The sequence below is a fragment of the Triticum urartu genome, chromosome 4 (genome assembly GCF_003073215.2).
Source record: "Triticum urartu cultivar G1812 chromosome 4, Tu2.1, whole genome shotgun sequence".
Lineage (NCBI taxonomy): Eukaryota > Viridiplantae > Streptophyta > Magnoliopsida > Poales > Poaceae > Triticum > Triticum urartu.
Genome location: NC_053025.1, coordinates 340,708,284 through 340,724,304, shown reverse-complemented (window position 1 = coordinate 340,724,304; position 16,021 = coordinate 340,708,284). Strand labels below are relative to the sequence as shown.

At 41.7% G+C, this 16,021-nt stretch overlaps 1 long non-coding RNA gene across 15 annotated transcripts; it reads right to left on the bottom strand.

Annotated features, from left to right (window-relative positions):
- Window positions 1–1,514: 1,514 nt before the first annotated feature.
- LOC125551626 lies at window positions 1,515–7,365 on the bottom strand. 15 transcript variants are annotated; one of them, XR_007302967.1, is made up of 6 exons: window positions 7,079–7,361; window positions 6,888–6,991; window positions 6,696–6,804; window positions 6,071–6,592; window positions 5,869–5,951; window positions 1,566–3,432 (listed from the first exon to the last, which is right to left on the bottom strand). It is a non-coding gene; the product is annotated as an uncharacterized LOC125551626 (long non-coding RNA). The 15 variants fall into 15 exon arrangements; XR_007302969.1 differs by having other exon boundaries at window positions 2,491–5,951; window positions 6,050–6,120; window positions 6,370–6,592; window positions 7,079–7,357; XR_007302959.1 differs by having other exon boundaries at window positions 2,491–5,951; window positions 6,050–6,156; window positions 6,370–6,592; window positions 7,079–7,356.
- Window positions 7,366–16,021: the final 8,656 nt, after the last annotated feature.

The following is a 16,021-nucleotide window of genomic DNA, read 5'->3' as shown; positions in this document are numbered from 1 at the left end:
TATATCCCTATTTCCCTCTGCGAAGGGCCTATCTATTACTTTATGCAATTTTTATTTTTGAGTCTCCATCTTCTCTTACAAACAGCACCAACTAGGAGGCAATATGATCGTACGTAAGTATTGGGTGTAGCTAATATTCGAGTGTGTTTCATGAATGGATCAATGTTTGAGCATGATGGGCTAGGGATAACTTATTTTAGCGTTGATATGTTGAAAGACATGGTTGCTTGTTGATATGCTTGAGTATCTAAATTATTATGTCAAAACTAGACTATTGCTTTGAATCGCATAAAAGTCCAAATGTCCATGCTATAAAGAAAAGAATATGATATGACATGATGAACATCACTCCACATCAAAAATTTCTGTTTTTGTCACTTACCTACTCGAGGACGAGTAGGAGTTAAGCTTGGGGATGCTGATACGTCTCCAACATATCTATAATTTTTGATTGTTCCATGCTATTTTATTATGAATGTTGGATGTTTTATAATCATTTTATAGTCATTTTATATCATTTTTTGTACTAACCTATTGACATAGTGCCAAGTGTCAGTTGTTGTTTTTTCCATGTTTTTTACATCACAGAAAATCAATATCAAACAGAGTCCAAATGCCACGAAACTTTATTGAGAATTTTTATGGGCAAAAGGAACAAAACGGGCCCTGGTTGCACCTGGGGGTGCCCCGAGGGGGGCACAACCCACCAGGGCGCACCAGGAGGCCCAGGTGCGCCCTCGTGGGTTGTGTGCACCTCGGGTGCCCCCTGGACCGCCTCTTTGCTCTATAAATACCCCAATATTCCAGAAACCCTAGGGGAGTCGACGAAATATTCATCCAGCCGCCGCAGCGTCCAGAACTACCAGATCCAATCTAGACAACATCACGGAGGGGTTCACCACTTGCATTGGTGCCTCTCCGATGATGCATGAGTAGTTCTTTGTAGACCTTTGGGTCTGTAGTTAGTAACTAGATGGTTTCATCTCTCTATTGATTCTCAATACAATGGTCTCTTGAAGATCCATATGATGTAACTCTTTTACGATGTGTTTGTTGGGATCAATGAACTTTCAATTTATGATTAGATCTCTTTTTATATCCATGAAAGTATTTGAGTTTCTTTGATCTCTTTTATGCATGATGTCTTATAGCCTCGTATTTCTTCTCCGATATTTGAGTTTTGTCTGGCCAACTTGATCTATTTATACTACATGACCAGTTGCGCCAAATGGCGCAGAGACCCATTTAAAGCCATATGCTCGTTGAAAATATTTGCATTTTCAATAACTATGTATTTGAGCAACTACAAACGATAAGAAATTGGCTTTCTGTGTAAAGTTTAATTTATTGTAGAGTTAAGCTCACATAAAAGGCAAGATGGCAACAACGGAGTACAATTGTATTGTGTGCAACATCAACCAAAAATAGTTAGCTAATAAATTGTTTGAAGGTAACCAAACATTTCGGAGGAGTTTATGCCACATCTTATTCTGCTAAAAAAAAGATCACAGAAAGAAAGAAAAACGGCCATCAATGATGACACAATTGATTTGATACAACAAGGATAAGAGAAATGAGTAACGGTTAAAGAAACAAAATGTCTAAATTAGTTTTTTAACCATGTAGGAGAGTTGCATGACAGAAACAACAGAGGGTGGTCAGCACTCAACGACAAGTAGTCTAGAAAAACGCAGGGAAACTGCCAAGTACTCCCTTCGTTCCAAAATAGATGATCCAACTTTGTACTAATTTTGTACTAAAGTTAGTACAAAGTTGAGTCATCTATTTTAAAACGGAGGGAGTACAACTAAAGCAGGTCCAAAAGACGGCCAGGACCTAAATGATTCCTAACCAGTAGCCATTAGCTTTCAGCTAACTCATAACCTCAGAATCAACGTATTCTGGTTGTCAAAAATCAACGCATTCCTCTCTCCAGTTTGCATAGACCACCATCACACCAAAGCAGAAATTTCTTCCTATCTTTCCCATGAAGCATGTAACTTGCACTGATCCGCCATGTAATGAGCTCCATATCCATAGTAGGCATGTTCCCTGTAATCCTACCCATTTAAGTGGGGTGCTTCAGATAACAGTTGGCGACAGCACAACACACAAAAACATGACAACAATCTTCAGGCACGACCATGGACATATAAGTTAAAAGTGTAGTACTCAGGTATATATCCGAAGAGAAACATACTATCAATTATCAAAGGACACCAAACATAGGAATAAGTTGCTGAAAAGTTTGGAGGGTTGCCGTTTGTTTCCTAATGAATGCTAATTGCAGAACATAACAAACCCTTGAACTCTGCTATTATCAGTTAGTCATTTATAATATATAGACAATTTTAAGGTTAGTAACCCTTGAACTCTTCTATTATCAGTAAAATCCACATAGGTCAGAAATACATAGGAATTCCAAAAAAAGGGCTCGTGCAGAATAAATAGAAAGACACAAATAGTCATTTCTGGATAGAACTAAGGGGAAAAACAAAACAAAAATGTCTCGCATACATAGACTAAGTATATACTCACAGGCATGTTCCTAAGTATATATCTAATAACAAAGATGCGATGTCGATCAATTAAACAGAAGTTAATAGTAGTAGGTTGTCTGTAAAGTCAAGTGACCATGTTGTTTCTTTCCTTGGAATAAAAGATGGTGTAATCTTCTCCATGGTCTTTAGTCTTCAGCTTTCAACCATTGTATATGACATTTTGGTTGATCTGCACTTCAATTGATAGATTCATAAAGCCTTGTATTACAGTTACCGACTTGGCGTGTACTGCTCCAATAGACCTGGATCACCTTCTGAATGAAAGTGCACCTAAAGAAAGGTTTATCACAATTTCCAAGTCCATTCTCATTCATAGTATTATCTCTGATGATTTCTCTATATGTTTCAGTACAGATCCTTGGCCACATATGTCAACTACAAAGGTGTTATATGCTATGGACCACATGGTACATGATCACATATATTAACAAATTAACTTCAGGAGATTGGATGCAAACCTCCTGACGTAAGAATAATCTTTTGATTTAATAGCTTTAGCAATAGTTGAAACTTGTTCTTTCTAAGGCGGTCACCAAATTGGACCCTCACAAAAGAGCTAACATAGCAGCGATAAAAATAATCAACGGAAGACAACCTCAATTAGGACCTATGAACCTCTCAGAGGTCATGGAGGCCAACTTTCATGTTGTTACAGGTCATCTTGAATGTAAGTACATCCATACCAAACCTCAAGTCCTGTTTTCAGGAGAAATTTCTTCCATCCATGCTTGAACAAGATGCAGCCATTCATGTGCTTGTTCGTCACTCAGTCCTAGTGGACCTCTGCTTGCCAAACCATAATCTCGTCAGTCCATGCTTGGGATATCCAAATGAAAAGCTACTTCCTTTGGTTTTTCTAGATGAACATAGACTACATGCAAAAAAAGTGTGAGTGTTATGGTCCCAGTTACGAAAAACAGCACAAGAACAAAAAGAAAACAACTGAGGAAAATAAATGCATCCTATAGAGCGACATAGATCGAAAAACAGTGTGTGCAACAGAATGCATGTAACTGAACCTAAGGTTAAAACCAGACCTTGTTCATGAAACAATAAAATCTAGTGAATGGAGAACTTAGTATTCACTTCTGAAGCTAAGCATGAACATTATGAATATACATACAGAAAAAAGAGGGGGAAATAATGACTAAACAAGGACTGGAAAGGTTATAGGAGTAGAGGTTAATTATCTAGACATCAAATGTGAATGATCAAGAAGACTCAAAGAAAAAATCACAAGGCAACATAAAAATGAAGCAACTGAAAAAAGGTATACTTGTTTCCATCAGGGGCAAAAGAGTGAAGCAAAGGACTCCAGAAAAATCGAGAACAAAAGTAATGGAATAAATAAAGCAGCTCCCAAAAAATCTCCTCGCGTCACAGGGAATAGAGATACAAACAATGGGTGAAGTAATTAGGATAAAATAGAAAATAGTGACAAGACTTATACAACGATCTCCTACCTCCAAGATAGACTGAGGGACTGAAGATAAAGAAAGAACGAATGAAAACAGGAAAAAGATAGAAGTGCATATTGAAGAAAGAGAGAGCAGACACTAGAAAATTACAACTGATAATTATGAAAAGTTTGTCACCCTCTATAAAAATGACAAGACTGAGAATAGTAAGGCGGATAAATTAAGAATGACAAGTAAACCGAGAGATGAAAAGATTGAGAACCACATATAGTCAAAAGACCGAAAACCACATGAGTCAAAAAGTACTTGTTTGGAAACTAAACCTGAAGTACTGAGACTAAAAACAAGACTATTTAATTAAATGAAAGTATGAAACTACTGAACTATTGAAATACCAAACACACTGTCCAACTAAATCATGTAAAGACTAAAAACTGAAAAAATCATAAATTAGCCTAACTAACAAAGTGGAAAAGTCTGATCTACGAAAGAGAGAAACTATCAAGAATCATAGGGTCTATTGAGATGGACTAAAATACTGGCAAATGATGCAAGCACAATGACTAAATAAAGGAACAAAAAACTGAAGGAACAAAGAGAAAGGAACAAAAACTAAACCTAATCAATCAACTGAATGTGACATGAGTGACTTAACTGATGGACAAAATGTACTGCTTGCTCTACTACATAATGAACAAACACTGAACAACTTAAAGAAACATGATCGAAATGAAACTATGATTTTCCTAACGGGCGCAGGTCTGCGACAAATGAAACGTGACTGCACCTAAATATCAAAAACTACAAAAGAAAACATCAAACACTTAAACGAATGACAGAGGATACATAGAAAATACGAAACACACCCGTGGAGATTACAAAAGTACTCAAACACAGAGAAACATAAAAACTAATTCCAGAGATCACACACACACAGAGTACTGTCTGTGTGGCGAAACATGTGCATCAGCGGAGAAACAATAGTCCAACATTTACACGCCTCGCGGGCTGCAAAAATGCAGGCTGCAATTCAATGCTAATGCAAAGGTGTCAGGCAACATGCAATGCTGGAATTTGCGAATCATTATCTAACTAAGCAACTTCGAGCTAGACAGAAGAAACACATAATGGATGATGAGAAAACACTACCCACTACCACGCCTAACTCTCACATGAGTATGGTGGGACTCTCCTTATCAAGGGAATAGTCGCGTCGTCTAAATAATGAGTTGCCTACCACAATTTGTATATATGAATTTGTATATGTGATATGCTAAACTGAACATCATAGAGTTAAAACCATTGAGCTGGTCCAGACATTAGCATTGCCAATAAAAAATACTTTACCTACCATCAGATCACTTCATGTGGTCTGTGCGTTTAGTCCCGAGGCCATATCCATCTCCCCTCAACATACAAAAAGCAAAATATCTAACAAAAGGGAAAGCAACAAAAAAAACTTCTCTATTGGTTAAAATACTGAGCTAGGCAAGTTGAATAGTTAAGGCATTTCCATGTGTTCATTGTCAAATAATCAATGTTTTAGTACACGATACACAATAACAAACTGCAGGCATCTCATAGCTACATAGAGGAAATCCGGATCATGGCTGCTCAGTTCGAAGTGGATATTGAAAAACAGAAAAAGGAGAAGTTAACACAGCATCTGTCAAGCTGCAACATTAGCTTGCTAATATTTATTAGGTATGCAACACATAACATACTTTAAGCCTCAAGCCATCAACAATTCCAGGTCCAGGAATTATATGAGCATCAATAATACCAAGTATATTGCTCTCATGTGTAGAATATTCATCTTGGGAAAAAACTAAGCATACTGCGCGAATATGCAAATAGAATGGAAGGATAGGGAATAACACATTTCTCACCATTCGTCTTGCATAATGAATGTGTTTTCAATGTCAGCAAACTTGCGGTTCTCGAAGATCAAAAGGTTGCGCTTCTCAGCAATCTTCAAAAAGAGTTCATAAGATCCCATTATATGAAGGATGCTGAATTTGCATATTCAATAGTGAACAACTCTGGTAACTAAATAAAGGAGGCATCTACCCATAATCATAAGAGAATTACATCATGTACTTGCTAAACTGATCCTTCTCCTAGTAGTTGGCGTCCTCCCCCTCCATAAACATGGCAGAAATCATCCATCAACAGAGCTTAAAACGGGATGGAAGGTGAAAAAAGCTCGTCAAGTTGAACCCACAAGCATGGACGCTATAGGATATTAGAAGAAAAAGCATGGAAAATGTCATAGCTAGTAGAGCAGGAGCATTGCTACTCAAACCTAAAAAAATTGAGGATTGCAACTCAGATCTAATAAAAAGTTCACAGCATTGAAGTTCATATGAACATCAATTCACTGTAACTACCTTTCTGGGCGGGTCACCTCGCTCTCGTGTAAACCGCAGCCACCGCCCAGCGCTGCCGCCTTCCTCTTCTCTCCTGAGCACTTGCCACCGACCTCCGTGCCCTCGCCTCTCGCCTCCGGCCTCAGTGCGAACATCAATTCACTGTAACTACCTTTCTGGGCGGGTTGGTGGACGGAGCAGATGGCTTCGGTGGAATGAATTTGACAAATGAATCAACCTTCCTCTAGAAATAAGGAAGGAAGTTTCGTTCATTCATTTGAAAAACAGTAGCAGCAGTGTATGTAGCGTCTTGATCCATGTAAGAAGGTGGGGGAGCAGGAAGGGACCTTGTGCGTGGGGTAGTCGTGGCCGTGGTCGGGCTGGACGGTGTCTCCGTCGAGCTCGTCCATGGAAGGTAGGAAGGAGCTGCTGCAGGTCGCCTGCTGCTGCTACGGACTGAATCGAACAGAAAAAGAAATCAGGGGTCCGGTCCGATCTGATGTGAGAGAGGAGCGTAGTCGGGGAAAGGGAGAGCTCACAGTTGCAACTGGGCGACCGGAGAGGTGGAGGATGGAGGCGGAGGAGGGGATCCGTGCCTGGGAGCCGTCACGCCGCCGCACCCATGGAGACGCTACTGCTGCTGCTGCAGATCGAGAAAGCAAAGAAATTAGGGGAAGGATGTGAGAGAGAGGAAGGAAAGGAGAGGTTAGGGAGAGCCCCGGTGTTCTACCCCTACTGAGGCGCATCTCTGCTCTAGCGCGGGGAGAAGGAAGGGGGCCGGCGGCACGGGGAGGAGGGGAGGGCGCTGAGGCGTGTGAGGAGAGGGTGCGGCGGCATGGGAGAGGATGGAGCGGGGAGGAGACGAGGCGAAGGGGGCGCGGGGCTCGGGACGAGAAGGTTTGGCGGCTAGGGTTTGACCTTTTTGCTTGTTCTCGAGGTCGAGCGTGGGGCGCGGGCAGAGGGGACTGGCAAATCCCTCGGGGACATGGGAAAGGCACACCCAGCCGTCCAGAAGTGGACCAAATCGAGGGAGGTTCGTGGAGCCAAGTTGGATATAGTAACATTATATGTTAAAACTAGTGGCTGGGGCGCCATTTGGTGGCGCCGTTTAAGGCGTGATGCTGCGGTATTTGATTTTCTGCTGCCCATTTAAATGAATTGTTTGGTTCATGTTTTCACAACATAGCATTTCTAGGAGTCTGAACATATAAATGATATTCATATGCATCCGTAAGTCACATGGACAAGTCTACATAAATAATAAAGTTATACAAGCTGATGTCCATCACAGATTGATAATTGTTAGGAAAGCAAGCATCTAGTTACTTAGTGCACATGTATAGAGGACGTTAGGCATGAGTTGCAGCAAAGAAATTACAAGTCCAGACCAACCTAAACTGTTGTAGAGATAATGATGACCACCCATTATAGTTGGTCCAAAGGTAGTGCCGCATATATGTTTGTATTTTTGTATTTATAGCATAGGAAAGAAGGCCTACAAAAATATATTGCAGTCTACTCTTATTACTTTCACAGCCATCCACTGCCCCCATTGAGCCGACGCTTGCCTTCATCAGCGCCTGCTTGAGCAGCTGTCTGTCGGCGCCATCGTTGGCTCGCCATCATACCCCTCGATGTAGACCACATCCCTCTTGCGAGGGTCACAGAAGACTGTTCTTCTAACGCCATAATATGTTATGCAGCATCAAATATAAAAATCAAGTGTGGAAATAGTCACCATCCACTGGCCTGGTCTTGTAAATTTTGTTGACGCTGATAATTATTAATGTTTGAATGCATCAGAACCATTTTGCTCCAACAAAATCTAGAAACGAAACATAGACAATTGTTTAAATATCCAAAATTGCAACCGAACATATGTTTTTAGTGAAAAGATGAACATGAACTAATCATCACCATGCAGCAACACTACATAATAGTCCCTCTATAAACTTATATAAGATATTAGTTTACAAAGGGAGGACTATGCAGTGCAAGCCAAAATAAATAAACAATATATTATCTTGTCCAAACCGGTGGTTTACTTCTTCTTTTTTCAAAATTAAATCATGGATCACAACCATGATTGTCAAAATCCAATGTGTACAGCGGAAAAAGAAATACGGAGATGGGCGAGGCAGGGGAAAATCACCATTATTTCAGGGCACTATGCTGAGCTCAGTAACACCATGTCAACCAAATGAATTAGATGCTAGTATATGTTACTGCACGTAATCATATTCAATTGCCGAAATACAATCAAAGCTAATTTAGAAACTATACATAAAAGGGAACCAAAATCAATTTAAACATGGTGTTTTGGGGTAGACGGGTAAATTAATGTGGATTCCCGTCCAAAATTCAGGTGAGCACGGCATAAATCTTCAACAATGGACAATAAAAAAATGGCTACAATAATACTCCATCCATCTCAAAATAAGTGTCTCAACTTTACATTAACTTTGTACTAAAGTTAGTACAAAGTTGAGTCACTTATTTGGAACGGAGGGAGCAGATAATTATGCATCCGACTAACTCAATTGCCCAATTTTAGAAATTTAAATAAACATGTTCCATTCAGATCAGTATTAAACTTCTCTGGAGATGTGTCATCCAATGTTTGGCAAGACTGGAAATGATAAAAAGGGAGAGATGGGAAGAAAGATCATACCTGACAGCCGCTCCCCTTCCCATAGAAGCTTCTGCACCGTGCACAATAAATGGCGCTCGTCATCGTGGTACATCACTTTCGCGCATCAGGTGGTGCTTACTTTAACCCGATGGTTGTTTCCATAACTCTCTCAACTCCAACATTATTAAATCTGACATCATCTTGCAACCACTTATCAATAGGTAAATCATGATGTATTAGGACAAGTGTGCAAGTCATAACTCCAGCTAGAAGACACCTCATTTTCTTAAATGACCGAAATGTTCTAGAAGCTAATTCAACAAGAGAAATTAGAGGGCCGATTAGCAATAACCTTAAACAACATCTTTTGCTGAAGAAAAACAATCAGCAACAACAGGTATTGTGTGGCCTATATTCCTGTCACGTGCAACACCCTCGTATGTACTCTGAACATAAATGTGAAAGTGGGTACATCCATAACATGACATTTGCCAAAGATGAGGCCCCAGGAAATAATCATCTCTCCTGGAATAAAAAAGACCAATAAGATGTTTCAGGGGGAAATCACAGGGAATTTTCAAAGGCATCCAAGAAGCATGGACATATGTTGAATGAACCTTCGTCTCAATTGTCATAGAGATATGTTTGATAGCACTATGTTCTGAATAACAAACCGCCTTTGCAAAATTAGCAGAAGTATGCCCTGATAAAGCATAGTGCAGATTCTGATGAAATAATCACCATAATCAACCAGTAATGAGTAATGACATGAAAGTCTCACCCATCAAAATGAACTCAGCCCGCAAAAGAGTATATTTGAATTACTTTGCACTTAGAATCCATCAAATATAAGTGGATTGAGCATGAAATCACTCAAATTAAGATGTATGAGAGCTGATTTATCCTCCTTCTGGCCTGAAAATGTGGATTGTACCTACAATTGCAAATTCAGATCAATAAATTCGCAAAAGCATATATAGAAAACAGTCAGAATGATTATAGTACTTGTATGCTTCATCACTCTACACAACATGTGGCTCTTAGTTTTTCAAGTCCAAAGATCCAATAGATTGCTAGTCAACAAGTAGAGAACCTTGTGTACTTATTAACAATCAAATGAGAGCTTGCCCCTCACCCGTCCCAGAGTCAGATAGGTATGAGTTGCAATGCAACTAAAGCTTTACACATTAGATGTCCCTAGTAATCCAGCCAATGAACCAGACTCTAAATGGCTGGTAAGAAATATAAGACCTTGAACGAGCATTCCAATCAATACTCACGTGTGTAGCACATTATGCTTATGCAGATTGATCAAACTATTCAAAATCTATATATTTTCCAGCGAAAGGACATGTCTTGATGGGTTCTCTGAAAATTAGAGCATTAAAGAAAGAAAGAAAGAGGATGATGTGAACCAAACCATCGATTAGTCATGTGTGCTTTGTCGGCCGGGTCGGCAAGGTCGATGACGAGGCTGAAAACGTTCGACCACATAAGATTGTTTACGAGAAATTCTTTGCAAGACCAGAAACAGATGAGGAAACAGATAAAGATTGTCCCACACCCCGGACGCCTCCTCTCCCTAGCCGAAAGTCGTCGCCCGCCCGCGCCGCCTTTCTGCTCACGCCGGAGCTCCGCCAGGAAACCATGGCCGCGTCCGCCGTCGATCCGCTCCGGCCAGCGACCCCGAGCGCCCACCGCCTCGGATCCTACGGGGGCTACCGGATCCAACCATCCCCAACCTCCCCGCCCCTCGAACTGTCGCCTGCCTTCGCGGTAACCGGCGGTGCCGCCGCCACCCTCTGCCTCGCCTCCATGCACGAGGTCAATGGCGCCCAACCACCACCGGGATCTCTCCGTCCTTGCGCGTCCCCGAACCCGCTGCAGATCGACGAGCGAGAAAGGGGCCTGGGGCATGACGAAGGAGAAGGATCCGAGACGGGAGAGGAGGCGACGGCGGCCGAGAGGTGGTGTGAGCTTGCGTGTACGAGGAAGAAAGGAAGCGGCGGGGGCGATGTATCTGGGAGCCTAATCCCTAGCAGACAAGTGGACCAACGAGGCAAACATATTTCAACAATGAAACAGTGCCCAGTGCCAACGTGGACGTCGCGAGAGTGCGCACATTGCGCGACCGTTAAAGGGTTTAATTTCAATGGGAAGAGGTGCCCGGTGGTGGGGTTCGATCTTACGGTGCTTGTATAGCGATCCGACCTTAGACGGTCAAATCTCTATGTATAAGTGTCATCCCTGGATCGGTAATGCTGACACACACAGTACTCGAGGATTTATAAAAGAGTTCAATCACACACTTATTACATCGAATGTCTCAAAAGAGTACTTATTACAATAATATGGCTGAAGGCCATCTAAACAAGATAACTGCGGAAGCTTCGAAGGTAAATGAGTCCATCAACTCCAACGCCATAGCTACGTGCATGACAACGACCTAGCGCACCTTACTCTACGTCTGAAAACTCTGCAACAAAATACGTTGCAGCCTGTGTAGGTCAGCACATGGAATATGCTGACAAAATACCACTATAGAGCAATGAACATGTAACAGCTATAACTATATGCATATTTGGCTGGTGGAGGCTCTATGGTTATTTTTGTAGAAAGCTAGCTTTTCCTTACAACAAAGGAATAGATTTTATTTAACTACAATGTTTGTTGAAAACATTGAGAAGGTTCCTCCAACTGAATCCCAAATAAATAAATCATCAACCCAAGAAATTAATTAAGTAGTGTGATGAGATCGAATCAATAATTCAAGTACCACATACTCAAGATTTCCATAACTGGGGACACGGCTAACCATGATTAGTTTATACACTCTGCAGAGGTTTGCGCACTTTTCCCCACAAAACTCGATCTCCTCTATTGGATTTCTCACACTACATGGTGTTTGAGAAATGGATGACCGAGAGACAGTCTTTCAGAAGCATTAACTCTTTACTCTGGGTAGACATTACCACCTACATCCCCTACATCTGCTAGCCTACCACTGAAAGAGGTCACACAACATACTCAACTATGCCAGAGCCCATAATGGCTTGTGTCTGCACACGGAAGTTTCCAGCATGAATAATCTTATGATCCCTTTGAGCCTGGGTGGCAAACCGTAAGATGATCACACGGGTACTCCGGGATATCGCAGGACAACACTGGATTGCTCCAACTGGCCAAACAACGACTGGGTGCTCCAGGGTGCCTCAACCAATCCACCCAGATGTGTATTAAAGTAGCGACCTTAAGTTTAACCATTAATTAAAACTCTCACATCTATCATGGATCACTCAAACCCAAACCACGTCTACGAGCATAGCATAGCAGTATAATCATAACGTAGAAGTAACTCCCAGGGTTTGCAATAAAGACAATAGGTTCTACCTCATCACTACTTCCCAATACCCACATGTTAAACAGATCCTACTCATGCAATGTTTGATGATTGAAACTAGTGCATAAAAACTGGGTAATAAGGGGTATGATCAAAGTGATACTTGCCTTGCTGACGATCTGAAAACCCTAGTGACTCGTAGTAGCACGCTTCACACTCCGGAAACTCTATCGTGAACAAAAAATAACATACATAAGCACTCAAGCATAGGATGCAAGGGTAAAACTCAAATGAAGATATCCAAATTGAAAGTTCAACTAAAGAGCTTCGATTTGCAAAATGAATCAATCGAATCGGAGGTACGAAACTCAAACTATGATAAAAAAGTTCAAATTCAAATCTGCTTGAAACCAAATTTGAAATTATCAAAATCATGTTCAAGTTGGTTATTTGGAAAGAGGGGAACAAGACAAAGATTTTGGCATTGGTTTCACTGGATTTGGACAAACGGGCAAAAAGTTGCAAGGGTTTGAAGATCAGGGACTAATCTGTGAGAAAAGTAATCGCAGAGAGGTCCCTGGCCGAAAATAAAATAAAAGGAAAACCGTAACGAATGAACGTTCGCTAACTGAACTAAACGAACGAATTCGTTCATTAAAACAAACTAAACAGAGAGCGTTCGCTAATTAGAACGGATCGGAATAATCCGAGAAAAACCCTAACCCTAAAAATAAACCGGGAGAAAACCGAGGGAACCGAAAAAATCGGAAAAGAACCGGCGAACCAGGATGGTTTTTATACCGGTCAACGACGGCGACGGGTCCGGCAAGACGGCAGCGGCGGCAGCACCGGCTCGCGGCGGCGGGGTGGCGGTGCGGTGGCGCGGGTGCGTCGACTTGCGGCGGTTTGGGGTGAGGAGGAGGGGCGCTGCTGGCTCCCTTTTAAAGGCCGAGGAGGGGGCGCGACGATGCTTGGGGAAGGGGGCGCCGTGTCAACTCGGGAGTCGTGCCCCGGCCGAACTCGGACGGCGGCGGCGGCTCGGGCTCCTCGCGCGGGAGGAAGGCGGCGGGTGACGCGGGCCGGCCTACTCGGCTAGGCCTTCGGCCCAGTCTGGCGGGAAGTTTCTTTTTTTTAAATAAAATTCGCCCGAAGAAAAATCCTAATGAAATATAAAAAAATTCTAAAAATGACAGAAACAATTTTTCACCGTTTAAACCTAATATTTAGAACAAAGTGAACATATTTCTGGCCTAAAAATGCATATTTTTCCAATTCAAATAAAATAGCAAATAAAATCCAAATAAAAAATTGATTTTATAATTTCTTGTCTAATATTCCTCTCTTTTGAAGAAGTCATTGTATATTCTCTCTTTTATTTTTTATTATTGGAAATAATTAGAGAGAAAAATATTAAAACCAATTTGATCCTCTTTTCAAGTTTAAGAAAAATTCAAATACGAAAATTTGTGAAACCTCCAACTCTCTCCTTGGGTCCTTGAGTTGCATGAGATTTCTAGGATCACAGACAAAAAGCAAATAAAATATGATATGCATATGATGACCTATGTATAACATCCAAATTGAAAATTGTGATGTTAGAAACCTACCTCCTTAAGATGAATCTCGCCCTTGAGATTCGGGTTGGCTAGAAAATAGGTGTGGGTGGTCTTTCCGTAGGTATTCTTCTTGCTCCCAGGTGGCTTCATCCTCGGTATGGTGGTTCCACTAAATTTTGCAAAACTTGGTAACCTTGGTGCGGGTAACTCGGCTGGCAAACTCGAGGATCTTGATGGGTTTCTCCTCGTAGGTTAGATCACTCTCCAACTGAATTGCTTCCTGGGCCACTGTATCTCTCAGAGGAATATCACCATCTCAGCATGGCACTTCTTCAACTCCGAAACATGAAACAGATCGTGAACTCCCGACAATCCTTCAGGTAACTCCAATTTGTAGGAAACCTCTCCCATACGTTCCAGAACTCGGTATGGTCCTACAAATCTCGGTGCTAACTTTCCCTTAACTCCAAATCATTTAACTCCTCGCAATGGTGACACACGAAGATATGCTCGGACACCAATTTCATAGACTACCTCCATGCGTTTGGTATCGGCATAACTCTTCTGCCTGGACTGAGCTACCTTCAGTCTATCACGAATCAACTTAACCTTCTCTTCAGAATCTTTGATCAAATCTGGTCCAAACAACTGACGGTCTCCAACTTCATCCCACGTTAACGGTGTCCTGCACCTCTTTCCATACAAGGATTCGAAAGGTGCCATCTTCAAACTAGCCTGATAACTATTGTTGTAGGAGAACTCCGTGTAAGGTAAATTGTCATCCCAACTAGATCCATAATCTAGTGCACAAGCTCTCAACATGTGCTCCAGAATCTGATTGATTCTCTCGATCTGTCCATCGGTCTACGGATGAAAGGATGTACTGAACTCTAGCCTAGTACCCAAAGTCTCGTGTAGCTGATTCCAAAACTTCGAGGTAAATTGTGTTCCTCTATCTGATATGATGGTCCTCGGAACTCCATGCAGACATACGATCCTGGTCATATATATCTTGACCAACTTCGTGCTCGTATAAGTAGTTTTCATTGGGATAAAGTGAGCTACCTTGGTCAAGTGATCAACTACTACCCGATAGAATCATATCCCGGTTGTGTCCTGGGTAATCCGGTGATGAAATCCATGCCAAGCTTGTCCCACTTCCATTCGGGTATCGGCATAGGCTGTAATAATCCTGTTGGCTTCTGATGCTCTACCTTCACTCTCTGACATACATCACATACAGCTACATACTCGGCAATATCCTTCTTCATACCAGTCCACCAGAACCGTTCCTTCAAATCCAAATACATCTTGGTGTTTCCGGGGTGAATCGAATATGGCGAGTCACGAGCCTCCTGAAGTATTAACTTCCTAATCTCCGCATTGTTGGGCACATATACACGATGCTCAAACCATAAAGTCTCGTGCTTATCCTCACGAAAACCTTTGGCTTTTCCTTTGCTCATCTTCTCCTTTATCTCAGCAATTTCCTTACCATCTTTCTGAGCTTCTCGAATCTTTCCCAATAATGTGGACTGAACCTCCATTGCTGCAACAAAACCTCTTGGAACTATCTCCAAACGAAGTTCCTTGAGATCATTGACTAACTCCTGCGGTAATCCTCCGCTTCCGAGGGTATTGACATAAGTCTTGCAGCTCAAAGCGTCCGCTATGACATTGGCCTTTCCTAGATGATAATGCTGCTTCATATCATAATCCTTTATGAGTTCCAACCATCTCATCAGCCTAAGATTCAACTCCTTCTGCGTGAAAATGTACTTCAAGCTCTTCTGGTCCGTGTACACATCACATCGGTTTCCAATCAGAAAATGTCTCTAGGTCTTGAGCGCATGCACTACGGCTGCTAACTCCAAATCATGTGTGGCATAATTCAACTCATGAGGTCGAAGCTGCCGTGAGGCATATGAAACAACTCTTTTGTCTTGCATAAGTACACCTCCAAGTCCCAAGTGAGAAGCGTCACAATACACTTGTAAATCCTTGATTATATCCGAAAGAATTAGCATTGGGGCTGTAACCAAACGTTTCTTCAACTCCTGAAAACTAGCCTCACATTCCTCGGTCCATTTGAACTTGGTGCCCTTCTTCAACAACTCTGTCATGGGTTTTGCAATCTTGGAGAAA